Raw genomic sequence first — 18861 nt, 5'->3', positions numbered from 1 at the left:
GCTGAAGCAAAGCATGAATTTAATTGTCCTGTCAGTGACACATGACAATAAATTATCTTGTCTTGTCTTGTCTTGAAATTCATTGCTTGCATAGCCAAGGTATGCAAATAGTTGCCCATAAAGGGTGCTTACAAAGTTACAACCCTAGACCCCCCTCATCCCTGCGCCTTCCACCTTTGTTCTCCCCTCCCTACCCCATCCTCATGCCTTTCCCACCATGCTGGGTCCTCCATTGTCCATTGTTCTTCCCCCCCCCCTCACGGCAGTCCCCCCCCCCCGCCGGGTCCTCCTTTGTTCCTTCCCTCAGTTACAGAAAGTTACGTTACAAAATTACAAAAGTACTCATTAGAGTCATTCTAAGTGCCAACCCTACCCCCCATCCACCCGCCCCACACCCACCAGGTTCTTCTTTGTTCTCGATGGCCTCTTTGTTCTCGGCGGCACTTATTGACTATAAGATACTTTATTGAAGGTAGAGCACTATGGAATATAGAAATTGTGGGCAAACACAATCCTTATTAAGGGAATCATACAAAGTTGGTCTAAAGTAAAAGGTCAGGTATAATCTAAATAAATGGCAGGCTAAGCTCAAGGTGGTGAATTCCTATTCCAGCTTCTAGTTTTATGTATTGTAAACCAAAATTAGCATCACCCTAACATATCTATCTGAAAGTTTGGAACTCTTATCTTTGTGAGATAATCCTTAGATAATCCATTTTGGGATTTTAATTGATTGCTAATTGAGTGCACCTGGCACAGGTTCAGTGACACCATTTCCACGGAGAGGAAGAGTTACAAAGGAGAAAATAAATTACAAGTATATTGATCACATTGAATGGCGGTGCTGAGGAGGTGTGTGCCCTGCTTAAGCAGCTGGCTCTGATGGTGTATGTCCCAGGCTACTGAAAGACTGTACAGCTCAGCTTGCGGAGCCTCTCCAGGCCATTTTCAAGCTGAGTCTTCAGTCAGGGAGGGTACCAGGTCTGTGGAAAACATCATGTCTCGTGCCGGTTCCCAAAGCAGGGCGGCCAACCGAGATCAACGACTACAGACCTTACATCCCATATCATGAAGACAATGGAGCGGCTACTCATTCGTCTCCTGAGACCACAAGTCCAGCACGCACTCGACCCACTACAGTCTGCGTACCAGGAGAACATTGGTGCGGATGACGCAGTCCTCTACATGCTCCACCGGATCCACTCCTTTTTGGACAAACCAGGTGGCTACATGAGGATTATGTTCTTCAACTTTTCAAGTGCGTTCAACGCCATCTACCCCCTGACTTTGAAAGACAAGCTTGAGAAGATGGGGGTGGATTCCACCTTCACCTCCTGGATACACAACTACCTGATGGGTCAACCACAGTTTGTTAAGCTGGGGGACAGTGGTGTGCAATGTTGGATCCCACAGGGAACGGTTTTGGCCCCGTTCCTCTTCACCCTGTATACTGCAGACTTTAAATATAAGTCTGACACATGCCACGTACAGAAATATTCTGACAACACAGCGATTGTGGCATGTGTAAGGAATGGACATGAGGAGGAATACAGGCACGTCCCTGATGCATCGGTGCTCCTTCCACAAGGCTTTTTGAGTGAATGACCTCCTATCTACCAACCCCCAGAACAACACAACCCACCATCCTACTACAACAGAGGAACAACAGCATTTAGAAGAGACATTTTAAACCCATCTGCCTACATCTCTACTGCGCTAAACCAACACCACCTCCAAAATCATTATTTCACTTCCCTATTGGCTGCAGTTCCTTATATTATTTAGTCTTGGCATTAACAAATTGGCATATTCAACTTGAAAACCGATCAAACATTCTGTTCACTAAAGAGATATTTTAACATTCATATTCCCATTTTTATTGGCATTATTTCTCGTTCCTCATATTTAATATATCACACACACACATGCATATATATAGATCAGTCTGAAGAAGGGTCTCGACCCGAAACATCATCCATTCATTCCCTCCAGAGATGCTGCCTGTCCCGCTGAGTTATTCCATCATTTTGTGTCCACCTAATATATATATATAATCTTTTTAATATATATATTAGATTTTATATATATATATATATATATAGTGTACTATATAATATATAGTGTATTATATAATATATATATAGTGTATTATAATATGTATATATATATATATATATATATATATATATATATATATATATATATATATATAATCTTGTGAATGATGAATGATATGAACTTCCTGATCTAGGATTAAAATTTCCAGTTTTATTTCAGTGTTTCAGCATTTACAAAAGCAAATTAGTTCCTACTATATTTCCATATTAATTATCATGGTGACATTCATGATGTACAGAACCAATGCAGGTTCAACTCTGTCATTATCCCAAATTGAAAGAAAATTTTAATTCATGAACTGAACAGAGTCACACCGAAACGGGCCCTTTGGCCCAACTTTCCTATGCTGATGAAGATGCCCCATCAACACTAGTTCCACTAAACCTTTCCTAGCGATGTACCTGGCCAAATGTCTCATTGCTCCACTTATTTGTCAGTTGTCTGATCAATAACTTACAGTGGCATCACTGCAGGCTTCATTTTGAATGGGTCTACTACTGAGTATCCACTGTTTCAGCTCACGGTTTCATGATATAAATATCAGCCCGATTACCAAGTTAGGATTGATCTGTTCACGGACTATTCAAAGCTGGCATTGGAGACAAAATGTTTGGCCAAAGAAATATAATGAATTCTTCCAATGAGGTCAAAAACAATCTGTCGTGGCTCTTCTAATTAATTACAACACCCAAACTCCCTTCACAATTAGTTTTGTTTGGGACCATATCTACTCGATGTTGAGGCCAAGGATTTAGATCTGTGCAAGAGCACTTGTTTGAAATTCCCCATGTCCTTTGCCAAAGTTAACTGAAGTTGGAGCCTGAGTGTGCACAGGCCTCTTTACCACTTGAATAGTCAGCTGGTTAACATCTGTAATCCAAAGTTCAAAAAGACCAATCCATCCATAATATATTCCAATGGGAAAACAAATATAGCAATTATTGCCAAAATTAAAAACAGTTCCTGGATCTGCTACAAATAAGAAATAAAAACAGAGCATGCTAAGAACAGGGTTACAATTTCAGCAGGCCAGGCAGCACTTGTGGAGAGAAAAGCAGATTTACACTTCAATCTTTCACCAGAACTGGAAACTTGCTCGCAATGGAAAAGTGAGAGAACATGAGGGTGACAAATACTTAAAGTAAATTGAAGAGATTCCCAACATCACAGCTCCTCGTTGATAGTTTCATAGTGACAGCATTTAAGCCGAATAATATTTTCTTTATGTGCCTCTTTGCTCCAAGATAATGTTGAAACATTAGCAACTTAGTTATAGCTCATCAAAATATCTAGAATTGATGTTCAAATATACTTGCCTATGATTTTAATGTATGCTTAACAGCTATGCCATATTGATTGATTGACTGATTGATGTATTTACTGGAAGATGCTGAATGGGAATAAGCCCTTCAGCCCTTCATGCTGACCATCGATCACCCATTCACACTTGTTCTAAGTTATCCCACTTCCACAACCACTCCCTACACACTAGGGGCAACTTGCAGTTGCCAATTTACATACAAACCTGGAAACTGGAGATCATGCAAACTCCGCATAGACAGCACCCGGGGTCCGTAACGTACCCAGGTCTCTGGCAGTGTGAGACGGTAGCTCTACTAGCTACACCATGTGCACCCAAATATTAATAGCTTGCAGATCAACTAGGTTAACATAACATTCTGTACACAATAAAGTAACCTCTGTTGGATTTTGGTTTCTATGCTTTTCTATGTCATATACCTGGAAGTCATATAATTACATTAAAGTAATTTGATTGTCAATTATATTAAAATCATAGTTGCCAACCCATAAGTGTCTCTATATTTGAATGATGAAACCAATTCGCAACAGGAAATACTTCTGATATCACTGTGTTTAAAGCTTTTGACAGTAATGTAATCAGTGCTCAAAAAATAGCACCCAGACAATTTTGATGACTATGATTTAAATCAAAGGTTGCCTGCTGTGTTCAAGGATTCAATGATGCCAAAAGCTTTTGTTTTGATAAATGGAGAATTCCACTGATACAGTAGCTACCAGTGCAGAATTAAATGCTGATATCTGTTAACGTAGCACTCTATCATGTTTTCATTTGCCTTACAGATCCTTACAATGAGTCTTTGCCATGAGTTCAGAGGCTTGAACATTCTTGTCTTGAACTTACGACAATCAAGGAATCCATCAATGGCTAGGATTTCCCCTTCCAGTTGTTGTATTTTTATAACTCTTTGGAAAACAATGACCAAATAGCTGGCAACTAGTTATTATAATAATATGTGGAGGCTTTGTGATGTTCAGAGACATGACCTTCAGAACGAAAACTGTTCAGAAACAGAGTAGCATCTGATTTTCCTGCTTCTCATACTTTTGGACTTTGGAAATGACGCCAAAACATGGCTACGCCTGCATGTGTAAATATGCAAAAAGAATTTCAATATGCAGTTGCACAAGTGACAAATAAACCGCATTGAACCATTGGCAACATAGTTATGTCTCTTCAGCATGGTGGCACAGCGGTAGAGTTGCAGCCTTACAGCGCCAGAGACCCGGGTTCGAATCTGACTACAGGTGCTTCTCTGTACGGAGTTTGTACGTTCTCCCCATGACCTGCGTGGGTTTTCTCTGGGTATTTCCAGTTTCCTCTCACACTACAAGGACATGCAGATTTGTAGGTAAAATTGTAAATTATCCCTAGTGTGTAGGATAGTGTTAATGTGTGGAGATCGCTGGTTGGTGCGGACTCAGTGGGCCGAAGGGCCTGTTTCCGCGCTTATCTCCAAACCCAACTAAAAAAAGGACTATTTTGTGCCCTGGGAATGAACATTACCTCATGAAGCAACTAATTGAGAACTTGAGAGCCGATCAATAACTTGACTTTATGCAGTGTGTTCATTTAAAAAATGACATTAGGCAGAAGGAAGAAGTGCGACAGGGTGGGGTGGCTTACCACAGAGTAGCCTCACCTTACAAAGGCAACAAGCGTAATGGTGCAGGAAATAAAAGAAGCAGACATGCAGGATGGGACTCTAAATGTCTTTTTAACAGGTGGTTTAACAGAATGGCCCCTTAAAACCAGTAAGCTTAGAAGAATAAACTATCTATATTTAACAAGCTCTATCGGAAAGGTGTTTCCAAAAAGCCTCAGAACAACCTCGGATAAAACTTCCAACATTACGAATATCACCCAAAGGTAAACATAGAAACATAGAAAATAGGTGCAGGAGTAGGCCATTCGGCCCTTCGAGCCTGCACCGCCATTCAATATGATTATGGCTGATCATCCAACTCAGTATCCTGTACCTGCCTTCTCTCCATACCCCCTGATCCCTTTAGCCGCAAGGGCCACATCTAACTCCCTCTTAAATATAGCCAATGAACTGGCCTCAACTACCTTCTGTGGCAGAGAATTCCACAGATTCACCACTCTCTGTGTAAAAAATGATTTTCTCATCTCGGTCCTATAATCACATAATCACAATCAGAGGTACACAAAAATGCTGGAGAAACTCAGCGGGTGCAGCAGCATCTATGGAGCGAAGGAGATAGGCAACGTTTCGGGTCGAAACCCTTCTTCTGACTGGCAATCACAATCAGTATTATTCATTTTCATCAACTAGATTTTGTGGCCTAGATCATCACGCAACTCAGCCTCCCTTCCTGTGACTCCATCTACACTTCACGCTGCCTTGGCAAGGCCAACAGCGTAATCAAAGACCCAGACACTGGCCTCTTCTCCCATCTCTCATCAGGCAAGAGATACAGAAGCTTGTAAACCCATTCCTTCAGATTCAGGGACAGTTTCTTCCCAACCGATATCAGGCAACTGAACCGTCCTCTCACCAGTTAGTGAGTGGTCCTCACCTCCCATCTAGCTCATTGGAGATCTTCAAAGTATCTTTAATCTTACTTTAACTTGCACTAATCATTATACTCTTTATTCTGTAGCTGTACACTGTGGTCGGATTGATTGTAATCGCGTATAGTCTTTTCACTGACTGGCTAGCAGGGCCACGGTTTAAGAATAAGGAGTAAGCCATTTAGAACAGAGACGAGGAAACACTTTTTCTCACAGAGAGTGGTGAGTCTGTGGAATTCTCTGCCTCAGAGGGCGGTGGAGGCCGGTTCTCTGGTTATTTTCAAGAGAGAGCTAGATAGGGCTCTTAAAGATAACGGAGTCAGGGGATATGGGGAGAAGGCAGGAACGGGGTACTGATTGGGGATGATCAGCCATGATCACATTGAATGGCGGTGCTGGCTCGAATGGCGGTCCTGCACCTATTGTCTATTGCCTATTGCTACAAAAATATTTTCATTATACCTCAGTAAACGTGACAATAATAGACCAATAAAATAACTATGGTCTCAATGGGATTGTAACCATGTTATCAGATGGTGTTTGATCATTGTTATTCATATCTGCATTTTTAATCTTCAATATTCTTTCAAACTGAATCAAATAAATGAAGGACATCAATCTGTACTAGCGGAGATCGTCGTATTGTTAAACCTTCGCATGAATTAACATTGCATCTGTTTTCATCCTCAACTTTTGTTTGTGTGCATCCTTTAACTATTATACAGGAAAATTATTAAAGAAAAACAGGAAATCCATATAAAGCTTTTAACCCAGTTCATGTTATGGGGGAACTGGAAGCTGACCAGACAAAGACCCATAGCTGACAATTCTTTTAAAGATTCAAATTTGTGATGAATTTGCTAGTGCTCATTTGTATGGGGAATTTTTTCAGACACAGAATAGTTGTCAGGTCTTGGTAGTCTAAAACACCGCTAGACACATACAGATCACATTCAAATACAATCTCTCTCATTTATTCCCCAATATTGTTCGTTAGCCCACTTTTGCTATTGAGGTTCACCAGGTTAATTCCCGGGATGGCGGGACTGACATATGATGAAAGAATGAGTCGACTGGGCTTGTATTCACTGGAATTTAGAAGGATGAGAGGGGTGGGAGATTGCAATCTTCACGTGGTCCACCCTGTTTCGACTAATGCAATCAACCTGGCGTGCACAAACAGAAGATCAAACAGAACAAGTTGTCCAACAACTTTAGGCTGTGCATGCCATATGCAAGAAGAAGAAGAAGGATGAGAGAGGATCTTATAGAAATATATACAATTCTTAAAGGATTGAACAGGCTAGATGCAGGAAACATGTTCCCAATGTTGGGGGAGTCCAGAACCAGGGGTCACAGTTTAAGAATATGGGGTAGGCCATTTAGGATTGAAATGAGGAGAAACTTCTTCACCCAGAGAGTTGTGAATCTGTGGAATTATCTGCCACAGAAGGCAGTGGAGGCCAGTTCACTGGATGTTTTCAAGAGAGAGTTAGATTTAGCTCTTAGGGCTAAAGGAATCAAGGGATATGGGGGAAAAAGCAAGAACGGGGTACTGATTGGGGATGATCAGCCATGATCATATTGAATGGTGGTGCTGGCTCGAAGGGCTGAATGGCCTACAACACAAAGAGAGTTGTGAGGCTGTGGAATTCTCTGCCTCAGAGGCCGGTTCTCTGGAAACTTTCAAGAGAGAGCTAGATAGGGCTCTTGAAGATAGCGGAGTCAGGGGATATGGGGAGAAGGAAGGAACGGGGTACTGATTGTGGATGATCAGCCATGATCACATTGAATGATAATGCTGGCTTGAAGGACAGTATGGCCTACTCCTGCACATATTATCTATTGTCTATTGTCCTGCACTTATTTTTCTATGTTTCTGTTTGCACCAATACCAATCTTTTAGATGCATCTTTAAAGGCATGTGATGTGTCTTTCTGAGATGGAAAATTTAGCAACAACCAAGATATTTAATTGAGATTATAAATGCTTTAGTCAAGGAGATATCCAACTTTCTCTCTACTCCTTCCATTTCATCTCACAATTACACTGGATTAAGAAGAACCTACAATATTTAATTTAAAACAATACAATCAAATATACTGATGCTCTTTGAGTGTGTTTTTTCCTTTTATGTATTCATTCTTAAGCACTCACAGCTTTTGCATGCCTTCTCATCTATTTTCTACCACATACCGCTGGATATCCTTCTTCAATCCACACACAGTTACTTTCTCCAGTCCTGTTTTGTTTTCACAATCTTAGTTTTCTACAGTAATAATTGGGGATAATATTTGACCTTAAAAATAATCCAAGTGTTTGCTGTTAACTTAGCCCCACGTCCCCCTCCCTTTTCATCTGTGCATGAATTGTCTCATATTGTGTTTTGAATTGAATTCTGTCTTTAATTTGTGTACTAGTCATGTCTCTACTATTTATTTCATTCCCCTTACATGTTTTTCCTATACTTGCTAAATTTTTGTAATAAAATAAATGTATTATTATTATTATTAACTCCTTGTCTCTGTCGTACCTGATGCAATTTCCGATTGTGTCTAGATCTGGCAGACCACACTAGTTGGGCCGAAGGGCCTGTTTCCATGTTGTATGGCTCTATGAATACCAGAGAGTAAAAGGCTACATCTAAGACAAGGGATTGGGCTGTCTGGAAGAAGTATTCTTAATGTGTTAATTGTTTCAGGTTTGAGCCCCTCAATACCTGAATTATGCTCCATGCTCCTCATGAAAGAGGAACAACTAGTGATCTGTGGTCATTCACAGAACATCCAGAATTCCTTCCTCCCTAAAGGGCCAGTGTTGAAATCATATATAATCAAGTCAATTTAAATCATGCACAAACATTGAACAGGTCCCAGCCAGATTGGCATTGCGACACTTCGAGATGGGTGTCAGGGGTTATGGAGAGAAGGCAGGACACTGGAGGAGTGGAAAGGATGGATCAGCCATGATTGAATGATGGAGTGGACTTGATGGACTGTATGGCCTAATTTTATAACATGAACTTAAGGATAATTTTATACTGTAACTTATGAACTTAAGGAGGTTGACAAAACATTTTCAATTTTTTAGATTTTCCCGATTTTTCTGATTTGTCCAGCATCTGCAGTTCTTTCTTAAACTTAAGGGGGTTAATCACCTCCTGAGCCACTCTAAGGGGCAAAATCAGTTAGATTAGAAATTCAGAGTTTTCTCCCATTATATCTTTTTCAACAAATTCATCGGACAACCTGCTCTGTCGTTCAATGTGGACACAGGGAACTGCAGATGCTGGTTTACAAAAATATTTCACAATGTGCTGGAGTAATTCAGCATCTCTGGAAGACATGGATAGCTGATGTTTCAGGTCGGGACCTTTCTTCAGACTAATTGTGGTAAGGGGGGAGAAAACTGGAAAAGAGATGGCTGTCTTTTCTGGTAAGTGATGGCTTTGGTTGGCAGACGGGTGGACAAAGTCCGGAGATGAAAAGAAGACAGAAATCTGTAAGGTAAGGAGAGAAGATGAGTGAAATGTGAAGCCAGAGGAAGGGATCTAGTTGGATAAGGATGGGGGGGGGAAGGAGATAGGGGACGGGATGGTGGGAGAAATAGTCGTGCATCTAGCTGGGGCACAGAGAAGTGGAGGGGGATAAAGGGAAGAGGCGGCGTTGCGGCAGCGGCGACCTGACTTCGGGGCTGTGGTGGCGTTGCAACGGCGGCGACCTGACTTCGGAGCCTCGGAGGCTCGGCCGCGGGCCCAGTGGACGACATCGTCGGGAGCTCGCAGGTCCCAGGTTGGTGACCTGTTTTTCCGGAGCTCCCGCAACAACAACTTCGTCCGCTGGACTGGAGGGCGGCAGCTTCGACCGCCCCGGGCCGCGGAGTTTGAACCGGCCCGTTCGCGGAGCTCGGATTCAGCCGCGGGACTGACTTACCATCACCCGGCGGGGTCACAACATCGGAGGCCTGGATCGCCTCAGGGCAGAGGGAGAACAAGGAGGAAAGAGACAAGGACTTTAAGACTTTTGCTTCCAATCACAGTGAGGAGGTGCCTGGTGGACTCACTGTGGTGGATGTTAAATCTGTGTTTATTGTGTGTTTTGTTATTTTATTCTATGTTATGACTGCAAGGCATGAAATTTCATTCAGACTGAAAATTTTGAATTACATAAAGGATACTTGATACTTGATACTTGATAAAGTGGAGATGGGGTAAGGGGTTGGGTTGTTACCTAAAATTTGGAGAATTCAATATTCATACCATTGGGTTGTAAGTTGCCAAGCAGAGCATGAGGCACCAAATTCCATAGTTTTTATTATTTTTGAAAGAACCGTGAATTCAACAGCACAGGGGGAAGGCTGAACTCATAACAAATGGAAGCATCTCAGCTCTGTGTAAATTGGCACAACCCAACATACAGGCAGGGATGAAATTGTATACCGGAGACCTGTCTTGATAAGCAAATGTTGTGAAAAAACATTTGACCATGCCAACATCAACTTGTCACCTTTGCCAAATATTCTTAAGAAAACTGTAAAGAATGCTATCGTTAAAGGCATCGAAAGTGAAACTGAGGCCTGCAGAATATCTGCAGAAAAAGCATAAAGGTTAGAATTTTTTTTCAGAAATATATTGTTAATCCTGTTATTACCCTCACCCAAACCTGTGGGAGGATGTTGCATGTATAGTTAAGGGATTGTGGGCAGTGGTGCTGCTGCAGAAAGTGGAGTGGTCGCCAATAGGTCTGTGCAGTACTGTGGTTGGTGAAGAACATTAGTCCCTTTTAACATTGCAGTGAAAAGTAATTGCTGATATGTTGGTTAATACCAAAGATAGACACAAAATGCTGGAGTAACTCAACGGGTCAGGCAGCATCTCTGGAAAAAATGGATGGGTAACGTTTCGGGTGAGGGCCCTTCTTCAGTTTGATATTTATTCATTTTCACCAGACTGACTGGCCTGACCCGCAGGGTAACTCTATATTTTCTGTCCCTTTTCACCTTAATGGAAGAATGAAGCCACTAAACATAGAAACATTGAAAATAGGTGCAGTGGGAGGCCATTTGGCCCTTCGTGCCAGCACCGCCATTCATTGTGATCATGGCTGATCGTCCCCTATCAATAACCCGTGCCTGCCTTCTCCCCATATTCCTTGATTCCACTAGCCCCTAGAGCTCTATCTAACTCTCTCTTAAATCCATCCAGTGATTTAGCGTCCACTGCCCTCTGTGGCAGGGAATTCCACAAATATAAACCTGCAGGACAAAATGTACATTCTTGGATTATTTTTATTTATACAGAAAGTTAATGAAAAGCTGAGCCAGTTCAATTTCATAAACAGTTATATCATAGCCTAAGACTCAAATTATTAATAATAATAATAATAAATTTTATTTATGGGCACCTTTCAAGAGTCTCAAGGATACCTTACAAAAATTGAGCATGTAGAGGAAAAACATGTAAGGGGAATGAAATAAATAGTAGAGACATGACTAGTACACAAAGTAAAGACAGAATTCAATACAAAACACAGTATGAGGCAATTAATGCACAGATGAAAAGGGACGGGGACGTGGGGCTAAGGATAGGCAGAGGTGAAGAGATGGGTCTTGAGGCGGGACTGGAAGATGGTGAGGGACACGGAATTGCGGATCAGTTGGGGGAGGGAGTTCCAGAGCCTGGGAGCTGCCCTGGAGAAGGCTCTGTCCCCAAAACTGCGGAGGTTGGACTTGCGGATGGAGAGGAGACCGGCTGATGTGGATCTGAGGGACCGTGAGGGCTGGTAGGGGGAGAGGAGGTCAGTGAGATATGGGGGGGCCAGATGGTGGAGGGCTTTGTAGGTGAGGACCAGGATTTTGTAGGTGATCCGGTGGGAGATGGGAAGCCAGTGAAGTTTTTTGAGGACTGGAGTGATGTGATGCCAGGATTTGGTGTGGGTGATGGGTGATGAGTCGGACGGCTGCGTTCTGGACCAGTTGGAGTCGGTTGATGTAGGTGGAGCTGATGCCAAGGAGAAGTGAGTTGCAATAGTCCAGTCGGGAGGAGATGAAGGCATGGATGAGTCTTTCAGCAGCAGGCGGTGTGAGAGAGGGTCTGAGTTTGGCGATGTTGCGGAGGTGAAAGAAGGAGGTTTTAATGACATGGCGGATGTGAGGCTCAAGGGAGAGGGTGGAATCAAAGATCACGCCAAGGTTGCGGGCCTGGGGAGATGGGGAGACAGTGGTGCCGTCGATGGTGAGAGTGGGGTTATTGATTTTGCCGTCGATGGTGAGAGTGGGGTTATTGATTTTGCTGAGTGTGGCTTTGGAGCCTATGAGGAGGAATTCTGTCTTATCGCTGTTGAGTTAGTATTAAGTCAGTAGTACTATGTATATCAGTAATGCTGGGTATCGAATCAGAAATTGATATTTCAGTCTTAATGTTGAGTGATTTGTAACATATGGTGGTGTCTTGTTTAAAAATATTTTTATCATCTCCTTCACTGAATTTCTTCAGTTTATAATTTATTAAAAAAATTCAGTAATATAGTGTTCCCCAAAAACGACACAACGTGTTGGGGTAACGCAGATCGGGCAGCATCTTTGGAGAATATTGATAGGTGATGTTTTGGGTTAGGACCCTCCCTTCTTCAGACTGATTGTAATAGGGGGCAGAAAGCTGGAAGAGAGATGGGGGCACGGCAAGTGATAGGTGGATGCAGGTGAGGTGTGTGTGGGGGGGGGGGGGGGGGTTAGGTGGATACATTGATCCACCATTTCAGCACTTTCTGTCTTTCTGTCCAAACTGATCATTCTTGTGTTGAACCCTTATGCGTGTGCCTTTTAATCCAATTTTGTTATATTTCTGTGCATTTGGCCATTTAATCCATTTGTGGAGTATTTCATGCTTTGGTCACTTTCTTAATTAGGTCGTTTAAAAAATGTTGGTTTGCCTACAATATTGGATAAGCTGTAAAATAAAATTGGCCTTCACACTGCGATAAGATATTTGTAATGATGCCACTAATTGAAAGCAAGTGGAATTTCAATTGATCTTATCAATTCCTCCAGTTTTCAGAGGTTTTTGACAGGGAGGGTGAACATTTTAGGTGAACAATGTATAACATTCCAGGAAACGTTGTGAGGGTGCTGAAAGGTTTCCATGTGGGTTGTGAGGCTGAAGTTAAGGAAGACATTTTAATGACAGAGTGGTTCGCAATAAAGACAGGAAGTAGCAGTTCACCTTTTCCCTTTAAAGGTAACAGCAGAATGGATAACAATCTGCTTCAGATAGAAGCGATATGTGAATTATTATGTTTTTGCCTGGCTATTTGGATAATTGCTTCTTCCCAGCTGTTATCAGGCAACTGAATGGTTTTCTTATCAGCGAATGTGCAGTCCTGATCTCCCATCTACCTCATTGGAGACCTTTAAACAATCTTTAATCGGACCTTATCAGACTACAACGTTATAACTTGTATTAAATGCCTTTATCTTTTATTATCTGTGCACTTTTAATCTGGCCTGATTGTATTCATGTGTAGCTAAAGCAGAGAGATAGTTTCTTAATTAGTGCGGATGCCTGGGCTAATGGGGAGAGGAGGGGAATGGGGTTAGGAGGGAAAGATAGATCACCCATGATTGAATGGCAGAGTCGACTTGATGGGCCAAATGGCCTAATTCTGCTCCTATTATCTATGACCTTATTACCGTAGTCATTTATTTGACTGGATAGCACACAGACAAAAGCTTTTATTGGACAATAATATGGCAATAATAAACAAAGCTAAACTACACTGAATTGTGAATTTGTTTTTCTCCTGTAAAGGACAGTAGAGATAGTATGGAAATGACACTGAACTGTGAACGGCAAAGCAAATTGATCATTAACTATGGCCAAAGATGGTGACAAGAGGAATTAGAAATTTGTACTTGCCTAATCATTCCTTGAGTAATAAGATTTTTTAAACTTGTCCAACTTAATTGTTGGCTCATAAAGAAGCTACCACTTCAAGATTCAAGATTCAAGAGAGTTTATTGTCATGTGTCCCTGATAAGACAATGAAATTCTTGCTTTGCTTCAGCACAACAGAACATAGTAGGCATTGACTACAGAACAGATCAGTGTGTCCATATACCATATACCATATACTCTCACCATCGACGGCACCACTGTCTCCCCATCTCCCCAGGCCCGCAACCTTGGCGTGATCTTTGATTCCACCCTCTCCCTTGAGCCTCACATCCGCCATGTCATTAAAACCTCCTTCTTTCATCTCCGCAACATCGCCAAACTCAGATCCTCTCTCACACCTCCTGCTGCTGAAAGACTCATCCATACCTTCATCTCCTCTCGACTGGACTATTGCAACTCACTTCTCCTTGGCATCAGCTCCACCTACATCAACCGACTCCAACTGGTCCAGAACGCAGCCGCCCGACTCATCACCCACACCAAATCCTGGCATCACATCACTCCAGTCCTCAAACAACTTCACTGGCTTCCCATCTCCCACCGGATCACCTACAAAATCCTGATCCTCACCTACAAAGCCCTCCACCATCTGGCCTCCCCATATCTCACTGACCTCCTCTCCCCCTACCAACCCTCACGGTCCCTCAGATCCACATCAGCCGGTCTCCTCTCCATCCACAAGTCCAACCTCCGCAGTTTAGGGGACAGAGCCTTCTCCAGGGCAGCTCCCAGGCTCTGGAACTCCCTCCCCCAACTGATCCGCAATTCCGTTGTCCCTCACCATCTTCCAGTCCCGCCTCAAGACCCATCTCTTCACCTCTGCCTATCCTTAGCCCCACGTCCCCCTCCCTTTTCATCTGTGCATTAATTGCCTTATTATTGTGTTTTGTATTGAATTCTGTCTTTACTTTGTGAACTAGTCATGTCTCTACTATTTATTTCATTCCCCTTACATGTTTTTCCTCTACCTGCAAAATTTTTGTAAGGTGTCCTTGAGACTCTTGAAAGGCGCCCATAAATAAAATGTATTATTATTATTATGATATAAATATATACACACATGAATAAATAAACTGATCAAGTGCAAATAACAGATAATGGGCTATTAATGTTCAGAGTTTTATCCGAGCCAAATTTAATAGCCTGATGACTGAGGGGAAGTAGCTATTCCTGAACCTGGTTGTTGCAGTCTTCAGGCTCCTGTACCTTCTACCTGAAGGTAGCAGGGAGATAAGTGTGTGGCCAGGATGGTGTGGGTCCTTGATGATACTACCAGCCTTTTTGAGGCAGCGACTGCGATAAATCCCCTCGATGGAAGGAAGTTCAGAGCCGATGATGGACTGGGCAGTGTTTACTACTTATTGTAGTCTTTTCCTCTCCAGGGCGCTCAAATTGCCGAACCAAGCCATGATGCAACCAGTCAGCATGCTCTCAACTTTGCACCTGTAGAAGTTAGAGAGAGTCCTCCTTGACAAACCGACTCTCCGTAATCTTCTTAGGAAGTAGAGGCGCTGATGTGCTTTCTTTATAATTGGGATATAATACTTGGGATATAACAGAAGGGAATAAATAAAGTGATCATTTTGAAATGATGAAAAATTAATTTCTGTTGAGAGGCCAGCAGCGGGTAACAGGAACATTATGCATTTAGGACAAGTGATGAAGATGAAAATATAGTTGATATTTGACACAAGCTAATTATCTGCTGTGTTTTTCATTGTACCTGATCTGGGATCTGAGTTGCCCTGATTACTTTCTACACATACTCAAGTTATGACAGAATTATAACAGATGATCTTATCATTTGGAACATCAGATATATTCATACGTTTAAAACATACTGTGAGCGGAAATTAATGAAATGGAAGGAACAGAATTGAAAATGGAGAAAAATCTCATTAACATCGAAAAACACAGACGTTCAAGGACACCGATTTGAAAACAAAACAGAGAAAATAAATGTAATTAAAAAGATCATTATCTAATTCAATCTCCAATGCAAGTCTCTATTACATGTATCAACTAAGCTACCCAGTTAATATGGTACCTGTTCTATTCAAGCAGTTAAGCCCAGCTTGCCATGTCCATTCATCATAAAATGTACCACACAAAACACTGGGACTTCTGCTCATGGAGTCAGAGAGTCATAAAGTTGTGCAATATGGAAATAGGCACTTCAGCCCAACTTGCCCACACCAACCAACATGTCCCATCTACACTGGTCCCAACTGCCCGCGTTTAGCCCATATCCCTCTTAACCTGTCCTATCCATGTACCTGTCCAAATAGTTCTTAAACGTTGCGATAGTACATAGAAACATAGAAACTTAGAAAATGGGTGCAGGAGTAGGCCATTCAGCCCTTCGAGCCTGCACCGCCATTCACTACGATCATGGCTGATCATCCAACTCAGTATCCTGTACCTGCCTTCTCTCCATACCCCCTGATCCCTTTAGCCACAAGGGCCACATCTAACTCCCTCTTAAAAATAGCCAATGAACTGGCCTCAACTACCTTCTGTGGCAGAGAATTCCACAGATTCACCACTATCTGTGTAAAAAATGATTTTCTCATCTCGGTCCTAAAAGACTTCCTCCTTATCCTTAAGCTGTGACCCCTTGTTCTGGACTTCCCCAACATCGGGAATAATCTTCCTGCATCTAGCCTGTCCAACCGCTTAAGAATTTTGTAACTCAAAATTCAAAATTGTAAATCAAGAATTCTACCTCAACTACCTCCTCCGGCAGCTCGGTCCATACACCCACCACCCTTTGTGTGCAAAAAGTTACCACTCAGGTTCCCCCCCCCCTCACATTAAACCTATGTCCTCTGGTTCTTTAATCCCCTAATTAAGGCAAGAGACACTATGTGCATCTACCTGATCTATTACTCTCATGATTTTGTACACCTCTATAAGATCACCCCTCATCCTCCTTGCACTCAAAGGAATAGAGTCCGAGCCAGCTCAACCTCTCCCTATAAGCTCAGGGCCTCGAGTCCTGGCAGCATCCTGGTAAATCTTCTCCGCACCCTTTCCAACTTGGCAACATCTTTCCAAGAACATGGTGCCCAGAATCGAGCACAACACTCTAAATGCACCCTCACCAATGTCTTATATCACTGCAACAGGACCTCTCGACTTCTACACTCAACACTCTGACTGATGGTGGAGTCAACTAGATAGGCCAAATAGGCCAATTCTGCTTCTATGTCTTATGAACTTCTGCTGATTGATATCACGATCTACCTACATTGCTTACCTCTGCCGGGTATTCAGTGTGCTTGAGCTAACAGCCTCACCAACATGACACATTGCGTGAGTTATGCCCCTGTCCCACTTAGGAAACCTGAACGGAAACCTCTGGAGACTTTGCGCCCCGCCCAAGGTTTCCGTGCAGTTCCTGGAGGTTCCCGTAGGTTGCAGGTGGTTGCTGGAGGTTGCAGGTAGTGGAAGCAGGTAGGGAGACTGACAAAAACCTCCGGGAACCTCCGGGAACCGCACGGAAACCTTGGGTGGGGCGCAAAGTCTCCAGAGGTTTCTGTTCAGGTTACCTAAGTGGGACAGGGGCATTACAACACAAGTGCACCAGGGAAACCATTTTAGACCATAGACTGAGTGCTATTCTACCAAGTTCAGTTGTGAACCATCTCAAGAGTCAGTGATGGTTACATTATTCTGAAAATTATCCAAGCTGGAAAAGAAACAAATCAAATGTTGTTATTTCAAGTTGCAAGCTAGCCAAAGAATTTAATAGATTTAGTGCTCCTTGGGGGTGGACATGAACCTAACACTTGGGGTTCAGCTGAAAGAGATTTAGATAGAGAAAACTTTAAGATTTGGAAATGATTTGTCCAAATTAATATTTAATTAAATCTTAAACAAATTATGTCTAACATAGTTTATATCTCTGCAGAAAATGTTGGAATTGACCTAAAATAATTAGTTTTGTCTCTTGTGAGATTTTTGGGAGCCATGTTCTTCAAACGGAAAAAAATACAATTCCTTTGGCCAAACATGTGCTGTCAAAATTGTCAACAATTTTATAGGATCCATCATTGCTGCTCATATTGCGAAAAAATATTGTTTTATAAATAATGAGATCAACCATAAAAAAACAGATAACTTCTAAAAACTCACAATTTATCTCTCAGTTGCTGGTAGAGAATCTTGTGTTTTTAATGCTGAATTGCTTTAAGCTGTGTTAACTCCTTGAACATGTAACTATTGATCATCAGTGAAGCAACCACATTGCAGTATTGTTTAAGAAGGAACTGCAGATGCTGGAAAATCGAAGGTAGGCAAAAATGCTGGAGAAACTCAGCGGGTGCAGCAGCATCTATGGAGCGAAGGAAATAGGCAACGTTTCGGTACGAAACGTTGCCTATTTCCTTCACTCCATAGATGCTGCTGCACCCACTGAGTTTCTCCAGCATTTTTGTCTACATTGCAGTATTTATACATATCCCCAATCAAAATAATTTATCCATTGTAAAATATTTTTAACCAGTTTACATTGGAAGTGTGAATATGGATCAAGCCAGGAATGCTAGGAATATCCAAATCAATCAACATTTGAAACGAGAAAAAAGAAAGATCAAGTTTACAAGTCTCAACACTTTGTCAAAGATTTTATTTTCCACATTAGCGCTTTAAACAGTTTCTTATACTGTAAGTTTCTTCATTTGCTGTTTTCCCCGTATCATTAACATCTGAGATCTTATCATTCATTCAGGGTGGCACAATGGTAGAGTTGCTGCCTTACAGCGCCAGAGACTCAGGTACAATCCTGACTACGGGTGCTGTCTGTACAGAGTTTATACGATCTCCCTTGGGTTTCCTGCGGGCGTTCCGGTTTCCTCCCACATTCCAAAGACGTGCAAGTTTGTAGGTTAATCGGCTTCTGTAAATTGTCCTTAGCATCTAGGATAGAACTAGT

This window comes from Amblyraja radiata, chromosome 13 (assembly GCF_010909765.2).
Source record: "Amblyraja radiata isolate CabotCenter1 chromosome 13, sAmbRad1.1.pri, whole genome shotgun sequence".
Classification (NCBI taxonomy): Eukaryota; Metazoa; Chordata; class Chondrichthyes; order Rajiformes; family Rajidae; genus Amblyraja; species Amblyraja radiata.
The sequence above is the reverse complement of the archived record's forward strand: the minus strand, read 5'-3'. Positions refer to the sequence as shown.